Source organism: Symphalangus syndactylus, chromosome 4 (assembly GCF_028878055.3).
Source record: "Symphalangus syndactylus isolate Jambi chromosome 4, NHGRI_mSymSyn1-v2.1_pri, whole genome shotgun sequence".
NCBI lineage: Eukaryota > Metazoa > Chordata > Mammalia > Primates > Hylobatidae > Symphalangus > Symphalangus syndactylus.
The window spans coordinates 51,029,989-51,048,780 of NC_072426.2; the positions used below are offsets into that span (position 1 = coordinate 51,029,989).

The 18,792-nt window shown below is 36.9% G+C and overlaps 1 long non-coding RNA gene across 1 annotated transcript in view; it reads right to left on the bottom strand.

The window, feature by feature from the left end:
- LOC134736467 (uncharacterized) overlaps positions 1 to 18,792 on the bottom strand; it is a 166,635-nt gene that overhangs the window by 12,047 nt on the left and 135,796 nt on the right. The window lies entirely within an intron of this gene.

Consider the following 18,792-nt stretch of genomic DNA (forward strand, 5'->3'; position numbering starts at 1 on the left):
CTTCCCATTAGAAACACACTTCAAAGAATTAGGCACATACTTCAAAGGGTGTTTACCAGCCTGTCTCTCTGATGCCTTGGTCTAGTAGCCAGTAATAACACCCCATTAGCACCTCATTAGCCAGAACTCAAGAATGCTGGAAAGCATTCCTGGATGAAGGACGCATCCCCAGACTGAAACTACAAAGATTCCTCCACTTTTCTTACCGTTTTTGTAGATACCACAATGGTCAGTCACTCTCAAAAGTGATATATGTCTGAGTTCTGGAGTTGGTGTCAGCTAAACAAATATAGCAAGGTAGAACACATTTTAACACCCAGATATCATATATCCAAATCTTCCTTTTAAAATACACTAAAGTAGGCATCAAGCTTTGGAGCACGTTGATGACATATGTCTCCAAAATTCTTGACTGATAATGAAATTTTGCCCCCAACCTCAGACTTAACTTCTTGGTGTCTTTCACTTTCTACATTATTAGAATTCCTGTTGCTTGTATACCATTTAATCTGGTAACTCATAGTACAGCACCTGGCACATGGCAGGCACTGATATTCTCATACAAGAGTTCAAAACACTCCTTCCTCACAAAAAAGCAAAATCAACTCCCTAAAGAGATTCCATTATTTGTACATGGTATCTACTCACATGGCATAGTGCAAGAGAGTTGGACCCATTCTATAAATTGTTAAAAATATATCTCATATAGTACCCATCAGACTGAATATGCCCACCTAGAAAGTTAACATAAACTGTTCAGTTGCCAGACAACTAAGATTTTCAGAAACTTTGTAAGTGTTGTTTGAATGTTAAAGGAAGGCCAAAAATTCTAACATATTGTGGGGGGGAAAGTGACGCTTTTTGATGCTGTTTTGTTCTAGAGTATGCTCTTTTTATGGAGCTAAAAAGAAAAGTGAAAATAAGACTACATTGGGTACAGTATACACTGCTCTGGTGATGGGTGCACCAAAATCTCAAAAGTCACTACTAAAGAATTTATTCATGTAACCAAACACCACCTGCTCCCTAAAAACCTATTGAAATAAAAAATAAAATAAAAAAAGAAAAGTGGAAATACACGATGAAAATGAAATGACTAATATTCTTTTAAAGTAAAGGACAGACGGGCCGCAGTGGCTCACGCCTGTAATCCCAGCACTTTGGGAGGCCAAGTGGGGCAAATCATGAGGTCAGGAATTTGAGACCAGCCTGGCCAACACGGTGAAACCCCGTCTCTACTAAAAATACAAAACATTTGCTGAGTGTAGTGGCGGGCGCCTGTAATCCCAGCTACTCAAGAGGCTGAGGAAGGAGAATCACTTGAACCCAGGAGGCAGAGGTTGCCGTAAGCTGAGATCGCGCCACAGCACTCCAGCCCAGGCGACAGAGTGAGACTCCATCTCAAAAAAAAAAAAAAAAAAAAAGTAAAGGACATTCTGATGAAACCGTATTAGTATTCTTTCATATTCTATGAGCTGGAAAAAAGTCCAAGTTTTCCACAGAATATCAAGCAGCGATTCCACTTGGAAATTCCATCGGATAAAAGAACAAAAGGGAAAACTGCTTTATTTGATATGCCACTTTGTGAAAACACATTGATAAATGTCATGTCATGCACACAATTCTAGATCAGTTACATAGCTGCGGGGAAATTCACTGGCTATGCAAATTCTATTTTATTGCTAAGGATCTGATGAATGATTTAATGAAAATAATACAGATACATGTCTACAAACCAAGTAAGAAAGAGAGATGCAATAAAACCTGATTCTTCCTCCCAGTCCTAGCGTCAGTTACCACCATCAACAGTTTCTTCATCAAATTCCCAATTCATAAATCTATACATGTTTTTATTCAAATTGATATATATATACATTGTTCTGAATCTTTATTTGTATTTCATAATATATTTTAAAGTTCTTTCCACATGAACATAAACATAGCTCTTTTCTTTTTTTTATTTTAGTAGCTGCATGACATTCCATTGTACAAACTTATATAGCCAGTCACTTAACACGGGTGTTTCCAGTTTAGTAAGCCAGGTGTGAAGTTTTCTTTTTTCAGAATTTGGTTTCAATGTTGTAGTAGTGTTGTAAAAATCAGTTGGAAGAGCTTTGATACCTCCACAGCCTGATCTTTTTTTTTTTTTTAAGGGTAGTACTTTCACAATGTATTTTTCTTTTCTTGTCTTCCTTGTAGTTATTCTGTTTGGAGATTTCCTTTACATATGAGATCAATTTTGGTTATATGTACTTTCCTGGGAAATCATCTATGTATCCAGGTTTTCAAATATATTTATGAAAAAATTCCTAAACATTTCTTGTAATCCCCTCTGTATCTGATTGTTTTTTCTTTTGGTTTCCGGTTTCATGTATTTATGCTATCTCCTTTTTCTCCTTTTTCCTGTTAAATTAGGTTAACTAGTGATTATCTGTGTTACTAGGGGGTTCTTTCATTTACCTATTAGTTCTGTTGTTTTCTTATATTCTAATGTATTAATTTTGCTCTTATCTTTATGAAACCTTATTTCTGCTTTCTTTTTCTTTTCTTTTTTTTTTTTTTCAAAGAGACAAGGTCTTGCTATGTTGCCCAGGCTGCACCTGAACTCGTGGGCTCAAAGAATTGTCCTGCCTCATCCTGCTAAGTAGCTAGGACAACAGGTGTGCACCACCATGCCCAACTTTCTACTTTGTTAAAAATAATTTTTCTGGTTTTTTCCTAACTTCTTATATTAAAAGATCGTTTCATTTGGTGTCAAGGACATAAATTTTCTCCTGAGCATGGTTTCAGCTGTGTAAGTTCTAATATGTAATATTTTTATAATAGTGTTATTTTCTATTGCTCCAGAATTTCAGTTCTGACTTTTCTCTTTGAGCTAAACATTGAGTTGTTTTTTGCTATTATTTTTGATAATTTTAGGTGGTTGGGATTTTGTTGTTATTTTATTTTATACTAAATTTCTAGTTTCAGTGTGTTGTCATCAATTACCATATTACATAATCTTTCTTGTTTATAGAATTTATTGCAGTTTTCTTTGTATCCAAAAATATGTTGTTGGGTTTTAATATTCCAAACATGTTAAAAAACGAGACTGTATTTTCTGATTTCAAGTCAAGGAATTTTTTCAATATTGTTTAGATTTCATTATGTATATTTTTCAAGAAAGATGCTTGGTTCTTCTATTCACTGAATTCTTTTGTGTCTGAGATTATCTGTCTGTGTCCTTTACACTTAAATAGCTTGACTTGGTCCAAAATTGTCAAATTCTCTGGTAAGTTTCCTTCCTTCACAAACTTTCTCTGCTTCATTTTCTTTCCTCTATGACCTCTCATTTAAAAAATAACATTGTCTTTAATTTTTCTAGTAACATGGAAGATTTTACATTTAAAATGTTTCTTCTACTTCCTGGCATAACCATTAGTCTGATACGACTTATTCATCTATCTTATATAATAATAATTATTATCAAGCACTTTCTATATGCCACTTTACATGGATGAGTTCCTATTTCTTTCGTCTTACTATCCATTTGTATATCCCATGCTCATTCTTTTCAAATCATGACTGTATTAGTCAACTGGAGTTGCCATAGTAAATACCATCAAAATAAATACCATAATAATTTAATATAATACTTTAATACTATAATAAATACCATAAAAATACCACAGACTGGGTGGCTTAAACAACTGAAATGTAGTTTAAGCCACAACAGAAATATAGTTTAAGCCATCCATTTCTCCAATTATGGAGGTTGGAAGTCCAAGATCAAGGTGCCAGTAGGGCTGGTTTCTGGTGAGGTCTCTCCTGGCTTATATACAGTCACCTTCTCACAATGACCTCGAGTGGCTTTTCCACTGTGCACATACACAGAGAGAGAAAGCTCTGGCATCTCTTCTTCTTCATACAAGAACACCAGTCCTATTGGATTAGGGCCCTACATTTATGACCTCATTTAACCTTAATTACCTCTTGAACAGCCCTGCCTCCAAATACAGGCATATTGGGGGTTAGGGTTTCAACATACGGTTTGAGGTGGTGACACAATTTAGTGCATAACAATGACAGAAAACTTGTACTGCAAGAATCTTGAATTCAAATAGACTGTTTCAAAATATTTTCTTACTAATTCTGAGGCTTGGATATATCTCCAGCTACATGATCCATGCATTTGAGTTACTAAACCTCCATTTTTTCCATCTACCTCCCTCAACACAGAGTGCAGAGGATATCTCCCCAGTGCACTGCAAGGCATCTGTAGGGTGCTGGTAATTGCTTAACTGACTGTCCTAAAAATAATATATGCATTTTTATGTACACATGCACATATATTTTTATATACTTGTGATTTTTTACATAGACATAATAAATTTTGCTAATATAAAGCATATATAGCACACAAGTTACAACATATAAAATATTGATTATAAAGTCTATACAGCCAATTGATTATCACAGAATGCTTTTCTTGAATTTTACCAAACTCATACCCAAACTATGGTTGCAATGAACAACTGTTCTGACATGAATGTTTGGTGATACTTTCATTTATGTTACTAAGTAAAATGAAAGTGATACAAAAAAGATGCACATCTCAGAACTTTATTCTTTCATCAATGACTTGAGCAACTTTCAGACAATAGTTTCAAATACTAGAAGAATACTTCCACAGTTTATGTGCCATGGCACAACACTCTTAATCTGCATCATTAACATTTTCTTCATCACTCTAATTCTAATTAATAAACAAAACAATAAGTCAAGTATTTATATGCAGCATTTGCAGATTTTCATGGTATAAGTACTCCCACCATGGCTGTTTTCAAGCTACCAATGTGATATATTACCAAATACAGGGTTGGAAAGAGATGCGCAGTCGTTCACTTTCAGATCATATTTTCACCAGACAGATACAGTCGATGGGAATAACCTCAAGAGCATAGATAATAATAATGTATCGTTATTAAGGTGTGATGAGTTTTGAGTACTTATTGCCTTTGTTTCTCATGTAATTTATTGTAAGTTTGTAATGTAATTTTTAATAATGGCGGTGTTTAACAATTGATTTGCAAACTTTGGAAATGTATCCATTGGCTCTATAGAGCAGATATGAGCCATCTCCAGCATATGAGTCTTCAACTCTCTTCAATTCCCTAACAAATCTTCACCTTCTATGTTCTCCCTTCCTAGTGATCAGCCTGCTTGTGATAAAATGGTATATCTGAGCACTTCTGAATTTCCACCCTGACCCTGCTCCTCCTCGGTGGAGTAAACCTGAATTCAGTGATCTTCCTCTAACCTATCCAAACCCCCAGACTCTGGCATTCCAGAGAGAGAGCCTTTCAGGATTGACTCTCAAACTGTGAAGCACCGTACTTATTGCAGAGATCATGGATGTATGTGCCAGTACACTAAGCCTTTTCTGAGTTTGGTCTTAATTTCATTGTTTTGAACACCTATACTTTGTTGTTATGATTTGTATGTGTAATTATTGCCCAGTATTATTGCAGATGGCCTTTGTTATCTGTTTTTCATCATTGTTATTGTTGTTTATTAGTTCAGGAAATAAACTAGGATATAAACACAATTCTTCTGCCATCTCTAGTCAAAAATTTGCATTTGGTCCTAAATTTAAACATTTTTCATTTGAAAGCCAAGTTCCTCATTACATATAATGCCCTTGAGAAATGCAATTTAAAAGAGGTGCAATGAGAAAATAAAGTATGGCAGTACCAAAATAAATGTTCTTCACAAACAAAAGTGCTGAGTATATAGGAAATGATTACAACAGTGAAAAAGTCTGTATGTTAGTACATTTGCTAATCTTATACAAATGTTTAGAGGACCAGCTCTTTTTAATCCTCAGCTGAAACGTATTACAATTTTGTTTAAAGATAAGAAAAGAGGAAATATCTACATGTGTTTCCCATATAAATGGAAGACATAATTTTTAAGGAGGGGAAACAAGGGCAACTGACTCACAAACAAGTCATTCCAAAATGGTGGATCCTGTGGTATTTATTTTCTGTTTGTGGAACATTTGCAATACAAAAAAAAAACCTATGGTCTACATCATTCCCACAAGGTCTTCTATTTGCTGAAAGAAAATATGTCATTGTGTAGAAGAAAGCCAGTGGAAAAACAGAGGTATGTGATTAACGTGCTCGGTTTCTTTTTTATATACACAGATTTATTTCAGAACACTTTGAGACATATCCTAATATTCAACATTGAAAAACTTGAACAAATACCCATTTTAGCATATATTTCTTCTTCAAAATTTACTTCCGTATGAGAGGGGGGAAAAAAGACAATATGACTGAAAGCAAGATAGTAAGAGAGAAAATTGCATATCTGGGAAGGATGAAAAAGAATGCATGAGATGGCAACAACCCATCCAATGTGAAACTATTTATCAGGCCAAAAGTCAGTTATCTTCCCATAGGAAGTTGTAGCGGGGAAGCATTGGCAAATCTTATCTTCCGAGGGAGATAGACGGTCCCTAGAGTAACAACAACTCCATCAAGTTTTCACTGAAGAGTTTCCAGATAAATAATGTCTTTCCACAAATAATCTGCTCTCGAAAGGCAGCCCCCAGACATGAGAAGCAGGAGGAATGGCTAAGGGCTGTGGAATTTTCTGAACATGAACAGTGAAGAATGTAAGTCTTTGTAACTGAGGAATGAGATCACTTTGAAAAATAAATGTCTAGAACCAGGGCTATTGCACAAGTAGGCACGTTTTCAGGGCCTCAGAAAAATGCATTCTCAAGATTAATCTTTACATCTGTTTCCAGAGTCCTCATTCAAAAGTTGACACTTTTGTACAAAGAACACCCTAGTGCTGACTGTGACAAGCAGGCAGCATTGCCAGCGATTTACTAGCAACTCATAAATCTGTGGGAAATACTCCACATATAGTCCTGCCACCCTCACTAAACCCTTGCAGCTTCTCCTTGCCCCTGAAATTTGGAGGCTTAGAGCACAGAGAGAAAATAATAGCAATATAAAGTGTGAGAAGAAAGTAGCCTAATATATAAAATAAAAGACAAAAGCAGACTGGATTATGCTAGCAAGCCATCTGCACAGCTGAAGGCTTCTTCAGGCAAAAAAAGGCTCCACTGTTCCTGAATCAATTGCTTCCTATTCACAGGCTCACTGTATAGGGCTAAATTCAAAATGGCTCTCAGGAAATTCTTGCCAATCCTGTGGTCTGATTTTAGGCTCTATTTTTCCCTTTCTTTTAAAGACCCGAGGATGTAAGTATGTATCAGTGCTGTAAACTTGCCAGTGTTCACTGGAATGAGTCAAAGGACCTGGCATTAAATCACAGGGATTTGAGTTGCTAATAAATACAGCAGGCCCCATCCATTGTTGATTAATTCTGACTGAAACCTAAACACCAAACAACAAACACTCTTCTGAACTGCTCTGGTACCCATTAGTTTGATGTGTTTATTAGACAGAGCTGTGTTCTTTCAAGTTTATTAACAACAGATTAAAAAACTGCAAACAAATCTAGGTTTCTTTTTATGATTTAAAAGTATGGGTACCATTTACTAATGTTTTTAGAGTTAACTGTAAATCGAAACAAGGCTGAAAAAATTATATCAAACTAATATCTTGGTACAAAGTGTGAATAGTTACTGTCAATGTGTACCTTCCATTATTCAAACAGTCAAATTTTCTATTTTATTTTATTTTTTAGAATTGTCATGTTTTTTAAATGCATCTTTGAACAGGGCCTTAAGCAGTATCATAGGTTGAAAAATAAAGTTTTTTCAAGTAATATGATTTACTGCATACTTTTAAAGATTATAGAAGTTAATAAGACATTTTCAGGGTATTTAATTATATTTATCATGTAGCAGAGTTCCTGTACATTTATTCTGATTGGGTCAACTAGCACATATCCATAGAATGTGTGGTATATTATCTATTAGCAGTGCATCAAAGTAAAAAAAATTACAAGCAAATGCACACTGTGCAAAGATAATCAAAAGTGCCCCAGTATCAAGAATTCAAATCATCATATTACAAGCACAAATTTTCAAACCATTTGAATATATTAACCCTGACTATTAAAGTCTAGGTGAATCCTTGAAAATTTCCAAGGTGCACACTTTTAACAAATTGGTAGAAGTCCTGAAAGTCTCAAAAAGGCCCAATTATTGCTATTTCAAAGTCTTCAGTGGAAACAAAGATATAGAGACACATAAGTCATATTTACAGTTCCAGGAAAATTACCATAAAAGATATTTACCTTAATCTAAGCTACCTAAAGCCTGCAAATTAATTTTACCAATTTAAAAACCATGTATTTATATTCTGTTAATAGGTTTTACAACTAAGTAAATTTTAAATACCATACAATTTTAAGCACTTTTCTTTAAATAATGTGTGAAGGAGAATAATTTTCATGTTTTGGCTAAACAGAAAACTTATTGTCAAATCTGGAGCCTTGGGAAATCCATCATGTCCCAAGGTCATATGAAGCAACATTTGGGTTTGTAAAGCCTTCTATAAGTGCATCTGCTATTGCAGTCACAAAATATTACAACCCAAATCTGTTACTGCAATATCTAAATTTTCCCCCGAGCTTCCCAGACCACCAGAGCTCAACTCAGCAACTCCAAAATTAAATCATTACCTCTTTTAAAACTAAATCATGTTTTCTTAATTTTAACAGCACGTAAGCTACCAAGTTTTATTCCCTGTTTTTTCCATGAGCACATAAAAGTCACGCTAGTGAAGATCAGAAGACAAGTATAGTGGATTATAAATTTGATTGGCCCATTCAACCCAAAGATTACTACTATTAAGGTGGTATTGGTGGTGATTACTATCATGAGACATGAGTAGTGTTTGACTTTATGACATCCATAAAAACATCCTCTTCACCAAAAGACAGCATTATAAGCATTTCAAAAAACATATGGTACGAAAAACATAGCATTGTGTCGAAAATGGTGAAGACCTAGATACTTCATTAAAAAAAAAAAAAAGTAATGTTGCCCCTAGTACATGCTCCCATGAATAATTAGTTGATTGAGAATAGAAAAGAGGAGACAAGGGAGGTAGAGAGGAGGGCAAGGGAAGAGGGTATGCGGAAGGAACAGAAGTATGTTAAAGCTTATTACAGCAACATGAATCAAATAATGTTTTCAATCAATGATACTTGGTTAAAACTAAAAGAATAAGAGAATAAACAACATGTATTACCAATAATTAATGGCTAATTATTCCACTTCTATTTATTAGAGAATAAGCACTTTATAAAACTAAACTTTGCGTTGTTAATTTTTTGAAGAATAGATTGAGATAATTAGCATCTTGTTATCTTTCAAGATAGATAAAGAAAATAGAGAATTTGATGGGAAATTCATCTAGTTTTCTTTGATACTATTTGAAACACAATTTCTTAGTCAGAAAACTAAATGATGTTTTGGATGAACATCTCAGGCCTTTAATAATGTAGCCCTGTACAAAATTTTTTTTTCCTATAATGCCCAGAGATGCTCTGATTTCCCATGCATGTGGTTTTGGCCTCATCCTTTGTCTTTCATAGAATCTATCCCCTCTCTATCTGTCTGTCAACATTAGACCCACTCTCCAAAGTCTACCTCAAAGGCACCAAGGTTAAGAAATAGAATATAAGCTAAGAGGCAGGTGACCTTGTTCTGGAAATAGATCTAACTGAAGAAAGAAAGCAATCATTACATATACCAGAATATCTCAAAATTGTGGGTAGAATTTCCTCCTAAAATTACACTTAGAGCGAGAATATTATGAATCTCGTTTCTCTGAACTGAAAACAAATCTTCTTCTAGATCCCCTAAACACTGATTGAGTGCCTCCCATCTGAAGAGTATTGTGCTAATCTCTAGGTGCCATTAACTGCCACCCTTTCCTAACCACTCAGGTTTGTTCTCAACCACCAATTTAAACCTCTGTTTTGACATTTAGCATATTCTGCCCCTTTTGGTATTTGGGGTTTTTTTGGCTTGGTGGGGGAGGGGAATGTTGGTCATCATTGCTTATTTTTCATGCTCCACTATATTAAGAAGTCCTCAAAAACAAGAAATTTGTCTCTAGAGCCCCTAATGTGTGGTAGCTGGAAATAGCCAATGCTTAATGATTGCTAGTTGAATTAAGCTAGGACATAAAACTGAGTTTCAGAGAACAAAACCCAAATTACAAATTCCATTTTCAGTATCACTAGGAGATAGTTAAAGTCCATCACAAAATATGTAAAAGGATCCCCAAAAGCATGGCAGTGCAGCAAGGGAAGGTGAGGGACAAAGTGATGAAAGGACTTTAAGGCTACAGAAAGAGCTGCCAAAGTGACTTCTGCTTTTCAGAGGTAAGGAACACACCCTGTGCAAAACCTCAGTTAAATCCCTTTATTTGCAAGAGTTGGGAGAGTATGTTCTGTCTAGTCTCAGGAACTTTCCTGTGCATGGTTTGATTCCAAGAAAAAAAGGAGAAAAGCATCAGTGAGAAGCCACACAAGCCATATTTTCAGGGAGCATGAAGAGAGGAAAAAAATAAAACTTTGCACTGTAAAGTAGCATAACAAGCAAGAACATCCCAAAATGGCGTCAATATCCATAGGAAAAGTAAAGGCTAGCCAAGTTATACATAAAAGTCTGAGTTACATAAAAGTTTTAATTTTTCGGTTGTGTCTCTGCCAGGCTTTGGTATCAGGATGATGCTGGCCTCATAAAATGAGTTAGGGAGGATTACCTCTTTTTCTATTGATTGGAATAGTTTCAGAAGGAATGGTACCAGTTTCTCCTTGTACCTCTGGTAGAATTTGGCTGTGAATCCATCAGGTCCTGGACTCTTTTTGGTTGGTAAGCTATTGATTATTGCCACAATTTCAGAGCCTGTTATTGGTCTATTCAGAGATTCAACTTCTTCCTGGTTTAGTCTTGGGAGGGTGTATTTGTCGAGAAATTTATCCATTTCTTCTAGATTTTCTAGTTTATTTGTGTAGAGGTCTTTGTAGTATTCTCTGATGGTAGATTGTATTTCTGTGGGATCGGTGGTGATATCCCCTTTATCGTTTTTTATTGCGTACATTTGATTCTTCTCTCTTTTCTTCTTTATTAGTCTTGCTAGAGGTCTATCAATTTTGTTGATCTTTTCAAAAAACCAGCTCCTGGATTCATTAATTTTTTGAAGGGTTTTTTGTGTCTCTATTTCCTTCAGTTCTGCTCTGATTTTAGTTATTTCTTGCCTTCTGCTAGCTTTTGAATGTGTTTGCCCTTGCTTTTCTAGTTCTTTTAATTGTGATGTTACGGGTGTCAATTTTGGATCTTTCCTGCTCTCTCTTGTGGGCATTTAGTGCTATAAATTTCCCTCTACACACTGCTTTGAATGTGTCCCAGAGATTCTGGTATGTTGTGTCTTTGTTCTCATTGGTTTCAAAGAACATCTTTATTTCTGCCTTCATGTCGCTATGTACCCAGTAGTCATTCAGGAGCAGGTTGTTCCGTTTCCATGTAGTTGAGCAGTTTTGAGTGAGTTTCTTAATCCTGAGTTCTAGTTTGATGGCACTGTGGTCTGAGACAGTTTATTATAATTTCTGTTCTTTTACATTTGCTGAGGAGAGCTTTACTTCCAACTATGTGGTCAATTTTGGAATAGGTGTGGAGTGGTGCTGAAAAAAATGTATATTCTGTTGATTTGGGGTGGAGAGTTCTGCAGATGTCTATTACGTCCGCTTGATGCAGAGCTGAGTTCAATTCCTGGGTATCCCCGTTAACTTTCTGTCTCGTTGATCTGTCTAATGTTGACAGTGGGGTGTTAAAATCTCCCATTATTATTGTGTGGGAGTCTAAGTCTCTTTGTAGGTCACTCAGGACTTGCTTTATGAATCTGGGTGCTCCTGTATTGGGTGCATATATATTTAGGATAGTTAGCTCTTCTTGTTGAATTGATCCCTTTACCATTATGTAATGGCCTTCTTTACAATAGCAAAGACTTGGAACCAACCCAAATGTCCAACAACGATAGACTGGATTAAGAAAATGTGGCACATATACACCATGGAATACTATGCAGCCACAAAAAATGATGAGTTCATGTCCTTTGTAGGGACATGGATGAAACTGGAAACCATCATTCTCAGCAAACTATTGCAAGGACAAAAAACCAAACACCGCATGTTCTCACTCATAGGTGGGAATTGAACAATGAGAACACATGGACACAGGAAGGGGAACATCACACTCTGGGGACTGTTGTGGGGTGGGGGGAGGGGGGAGGGACAGCATTAGGAGATATACCTAATGCTAAATGACGAGTTAATGGGTGCAGCACACCAACATGACACATGTATACATATGTAACAAACCTGCACATTGTGCACATGTACCCTAAAACTTAAAGCATAATAATAATTTTTAAAAATTTTAATTTTTCTAAAACCAGCACTGACCCCTCCCTCAAGTGAGCCTCCTACAAATTGCAGAAAAACTCACCTTATCCAAAAATAGTTTATCAAGAAAGAACATACACAATATCAAATCAAAGGTATTACACATAAAAGTAGTCAAGGAACAGGGAATACAAATGACAGACCCAGATTAGTCTCCAGAAAAATGTTGCCACTGAGAAGACGAATAGAGTGACTACACGCTTTTGCCATTAATTTAAAAATCTCTATGAGGTAATTGTTTCCGTGACACTAAAACAGAAAGCTGTACGTATGAGATGCAAGAACTCAAGAAAAAATTAGGACTCTTGGAGGAGATGAAATATGAACTTATAGATCAGGGAAGGGATAGAAGAAAAAATAACATTATCATAGAAATGAAGCTGAAATAAGAAGGTGTATGAGAGAAAATAGCCACTGCCAAAGTACAATAAACGATAAAAAGAAAAAGAGCAGGCAAAAATGGAAATAAAAAGACAAAAAGGATTAGAAAAGGAAATGATGAGCTGTGCATGGTGGCTCATGCCTGTAATCCTAGCACTTTGGGAGGCCAAGCCAGGAGGATCACTTGAGCCCAGCAGTTCAAGACTAGCCTAGGCAACTTACGGAGACACTGTCTCTACAAAAATTTTTTTAAAATTATGCAGGCATGGTGATATATGCCCATGATCCCAGTTACTTGGGAGGCTGAGATGGGAGGATCACTTGGGCCAGGGAGGTTGAGGCTGCAGTGAGTCATGATCATGCCACTGCACTCCAGCCTGGGAGACAAAGCAAGACCTTGTCTCAAAAAAAAAAAAAAAAAAAAAAAAAAAAAAAAAAGAAAACATAGAAATGGATGTGGTGGCTCACGCTTGTAATCCTAGCACTTTGGGAGGTTGAGGTGGGCAGATTGCCGAAACTCAGGAGTTCATGACCAGCCTGGGCAACAGGGCAAAACTCTGTCTCTACTAAAAATACAAAAAAATCAGCTGAGCATGGTGGCAGACACCTGTAATCCCAGCTAATCAGGAGGCTGAGGCAGGAGAATCGCTTGAACCCAAGAGGTGGAGGTTGCAGTGAACTGAGATCATGCCACTGCACTCCAGCCTGGGTGACACAGCAAGACTCTGTCTCCAAAAACAAAAACAACAAAGGAAATGATGGTTAGAGAAAAAACAAAATTTTCATAACCCAGGAAACAAAACAAAAATAATAGAACAAAACATACACTTAAATATAATTCAAGAAACCTTTCTGAAATAAAAGATTTGGATCTATATACTAAAGTATATTATGTACCCCAAGAAAAATGGACCCATAACTGTCAACAAGTAAACAGCTCCTAGTAAAAATTAAACTAGAAAGAAAGTAGGCATTGGAAAGCCAGGCAAATATATTAAGGAACTTAGAAGGAGAAAATGTCAATCTGGAGCATTTCTCAAAAGCAAGATAAGGCTAAAAGACAATGAAGCTTGTCTGCAGTGGAAGACAGTGTAGCTGTAACTATATTACATCTGGAAAATAGGGTAGCTACTTCCAGAAAATTTTCAAGGAAAGAAAATAACCCCATGATTTTTTTACCCCAAAGTCATTCAAGGATTAAGACAATAAACAAACAATTTTGTATATGCAAAACAATCAATCAAGGAATTTTCCTCAAGAATATCTCACCCACTTTTCATTCAAGGAGTGATATGGTTTGGCTGTGTCCCCACTGAAAATCTCATCTTGAATTGTAATCCCCATAATCCCTATAATACCGATGTGTCAAGGGCGGGACCAGGTGGAGGTAATTGGATAATAGGGGTGGTTCCCCCATGCTGTTCTCAATGATAGTGAGTGAGTCTTCAGGAGACCTAATGGTTTTATAAGCGTCTAGCATTCCCCTTGCTTGCACTCACTCCATCCTGCTGCCCTGTGCCTGCTTCTCCTTTGCCTTCTGCCATGATTCTAAGTTTCCTGAGGACCCCCAAGCCATGCAGAATATAAGTCAATTAAACCTTTTTTCTTTATAAATTACCCAGTCTCAAGTATTTCTTCATAGCAGCGTGAGAACAGACTAATACAAGGAGGTTCTGGATAAATTGGCTCAGTGCAGATTGTTTCAGGCAAGGAAGTAAGTGAACAGCCATGACTTTCAATTATGGTATATTATGGTGAACATGGTCCTACAAATTAAGTTGGACTTTAGTATGGGGTTTATCTATCCCAATACTGGAGGTATTAGGATCAATTAACTAATGTCAAAGATGCCTGCCGATGAAACCATCCCATTAACTACTCCAAGCCTGCTGCTTATTGTGGTAGCCACACTGTCTCATGGCCTTTACCACCCTGCTTTCATCATGCATTCCCACTGAAATCACATGGACTATTTCCATGACAGCATCGCACTTCCTGGCCTATACAGGACAACAATCACTACAACGATGAACCGCGACCATAACTTTCCAATTTCTTGGTAAACTTAGTATAGTCTGGGCCCTTTTAGGACACACAATTGTCCCTCATCCCTCAGTATCCAAGGGAGATTGGTTCCAGGAGCTCCCCAGGATACTAAAATCTGAGGATGCTCAAGTCTCTTATATAAGACAGTGTAGTATTTGCATATAACCCATGCACATTTTCTCATATACTTTAAATCATCTCCAGATTACTTATAATACCTAATGCAATGTAAATGCTTATAAAAATAGTTGTTACACTGTATTTTCATTTGTATTAATTTTTATTGTTGTATTGTCATTCTTTTCAAAATATTTTTGATCTGTGGTTGGTTGAATTCACAAATGTGGAATTCAAGGATATGGACAGCCAACTGTATAGTTATGAAGTGGGCAAGTGGGTCAGACATTATAAATCTACTTCTAAATCTTTGGATTCCTTCATTAATATTTTACCAGGGAATTTCTGGCATCTTGATTTCATTTAGTTTAGGGGGTCATTCGGGATTTTCAACCAACTAACTGGCACATGGTTAGAACCAGCTTCAACTTCCTAAACTTGTATTGAATTCAGAATTTCGAGTGTGCCCATGGCAATGAAATGAGCCTGAAAATTATGTTCTTTCCTTTCTGGTGTAGCATCATTATATTCCACATTCATGCATAGTCTTCAGATTTCTACTGATATAAACTAGCTAAATCTGGGAATGATCGTGTCATATAAATATCTCATTCCTGGTCATATCTGTACTAATCTCTCTAGGGCATGTTGGTATTTGTAGGTATAAAGAGGTCCCGAGGCTGACTGAGGTAGTATGTGGGAGAATGGCCAACCCTTTATGAGCTAACTCCCTTGGATGAGGCACCACTAACCTCAAGAGACAGGTAAGGATTGACTGGCACTGATAGAGTGATTTGGTGGGTCAGGGTATTGAGATTCATTCCAAATCCACCCGAATGGCCACATTTCCATTCTCAGGTCCTACTTTTCCCTAACAATATTATATATTCTTATAAGAGACCTGGAAAGATTGTGAATTCATCTTATTTTGGAACCTACAGGCTCAGACTCCTTTTTTCAGCTACATTATACTTTTGACTACAAAAGAAGGGATTCGTTTAGAGCAAGAAGCTCCCTGGACCCAGTATCTTGAATGTGTCATTGTTGTCCTTAACTTACCCAGCACACCCTGAAGCAGTTACCATACATCACCTTGAATTTTTCATTTACTACCATAATGGTCTAACAGAAAAATAGCCACTTGATCTGACAAAACATACATTTAATAGAGCACCTGGCTCAAGATATCACAAGTGATACTTTAAGTAACTGGCCACTACATGCTGTGAAGTATCAGTGTCTCCTTTTCTAATGGTAGCCAAATTGTAACTGCATTCAAATCCAACGAGGTCAGATAACTGATCCCAATTTCCTATTTTAAATTTATTGCCATTACCCTACTCCTATTATTAAATATTTTATCTGTGAAGTTTCAACCCAAGAAACTAAAAATGTTCTAGCTATTATAAACTGTAAAATATTTAATTTAGGGAATAAGATGCTTTCAAAATCATTGAGAAGTCTGGAACATCAGGAGTTAGAAGTCTGCTCTTGGAAATACTGAATTTAAAAGCTTACCATGGTGCTGACTTGGGAAATCAGGATGCTTCAGCAACTGCCTATCAACACTAATGAAACGGTGATCAGATGCTACAACACCAAGTGCAACTCCACAACCACTACAATTGCAATCTTTAAGTTAAATAGGCCAATAAGAGTCTTAGGCTTCCCATCTATTTCAATCCTATCAAGCAAAATTCCAGTAGCAGAGCTGACTCCGTAGAGACCAGACGTCAAAGGTGTGTCCTTAAAGAGAGACCTGGTTCATGGTAAGCCAGAGGCAGTCTGAGGGTTTCTCACCGTGTATGGTGGACAGGCCAAATAGGAACCCCACTGCTTTCTACAATCTGTGCAACCTCACCACCACTACCACCACAATTCACCTACGTGCATGCCCAATTTGACCACTGCTCAGCCCTTACATTCTTTTATCAACCTAGTACAGAAAGAGGCCAATTCTGAGCAATTCTGTTATACTGCCTATTTAACCACTCATTCCATTAGTTTATCCCAGATTATGTAATTAAATTGCATCTGACATATAATCAAAGCCAGCCGGAATTGACAAATTTTGACATAAACCTAACTAAAGCCCAGTTTAGGATCTTGGAAATATGAAGCCATTACTGAAACCTGGAAGAAGATATAATAGGAGCCCATGCCAATGAACTAACAGCACATTCACCTCAGATATAAAAATAAAATGTCATTACTAATGCTAACACAGTATGGATTCCTATACTTGAGTAGCAATGAGTAAGCAAGTTTGAGGCTCCAAGATGTGTATCGAAAGATCGTCACACTTCCATGGGACTTTAGAAGAAGAAACAATTTTAGCAATCACCTTGTCCAAGCTTACACATGTGTTACCCAAATAAACCTAGGGCATCATATGGTGTCTCAATACACATCATCTTGCTGAAAACACAGTCCAGCAACCAAAATTTTAAAATGCTTTATTTCTTTAATATTGTATTCTTTTTACACAGAAATCCTTCAAAAATATCTGCCCCATTTTTGCTTTTCTTAATATTTTATACATACTTTGCAATTGTTCTCCTAATCTTTTACTGTCAACAACCAACTGTCAAAAACAGATCTCAAGACCTTCTCCTCAACCTTTCCTGTTTATTAAATAGATCAACTTAGGCTTTTAAAAAAAAAAAATTCCCGACCGGGCATGGTGGATCACGCCTGTAATCCCAGCACTTTGGGAGGCCGAGATGGGTGGATCACCAGGTCAGGAGATCAAGACCATCCTGGCTAACATGGTGAAACCTCGTCTCTACTAAAAATACAAAAAATTAGCCAGGTGTGGTGGTGGGAACCTGTAGTCCCAGCTACTTGAGAGTCTGAGGCAGAAGAATGGCGTGAACCCGGGAGGCGGAGCTTGCAGTGAGCCAAGATCGTGCCACTGCACTCCAACCTGGGCAACAGAGCGAGACTCCATCTCAAAAAAAAAAAAAAAAATTTTTTTTCCTTCTACTTTTCCCAAAACTCAGAAATCCTAGGAGCTGATCCAGCCAATGAAATTTAGTCTGTTGGGAAATGTTTTGAATAACTATACATAAAAACATTAGAGACCTTGCTGTATATGTATGTATTCATAAGATAGGTCTATGTAAGTCTAGTGATTGAACAGATAACTGAAATTTGATTGTTTTTGAGCCTCTTATAAACTAACAAACGATTGTAAGTTCTTGCTTCTTAAAAAAAACTGTATTACCGAAAAGGAAAAACTAATTAGAAATAATATTTGCATTTGAACTAAACAAGTAAGCTGCTGTATTGCTATGTGATATGGTTTGGATCTGTGTTTCCAACCAAATCTCATGTTCAACTGTGATTCCTAGTGTTAGAGGTGGGGCCTGGTGGGAGGTGGTTGAATCATGGTGGCGGTTTCTTATGAATGGTATAGCACCAGCTCCTTGATACTGTTCTTGTGATAGTGGGTGAGTTCTTATGAGATCTAGCTGTTTAAAAGTGTGTGGCACCTCCCCACTCACCCTCTCTTGCTCCTGCTCCCACCATGTGACACACCTTGCTCCCCCTCTGCCTTCTGCCATGATTGGAAACTTCCTGAGGCCTTCCCAGAAGCAGAAGCCGCTATGCTTCTAGTACAGCCTGCAGAACCATGAGCCAATTATACCTCTTTTCTCTATAAATTACCCAGTCTCAGGTAGTTCTTTACAGCAATGTGAGAATGGACTAATATAGAAAATTGGTACCAAGAGTGGGGTATTGCTATAAAGATACCTGAAAATGTGGAAGCAACTTTGGAACTGGGTAAGAGGCAAAAGCTGG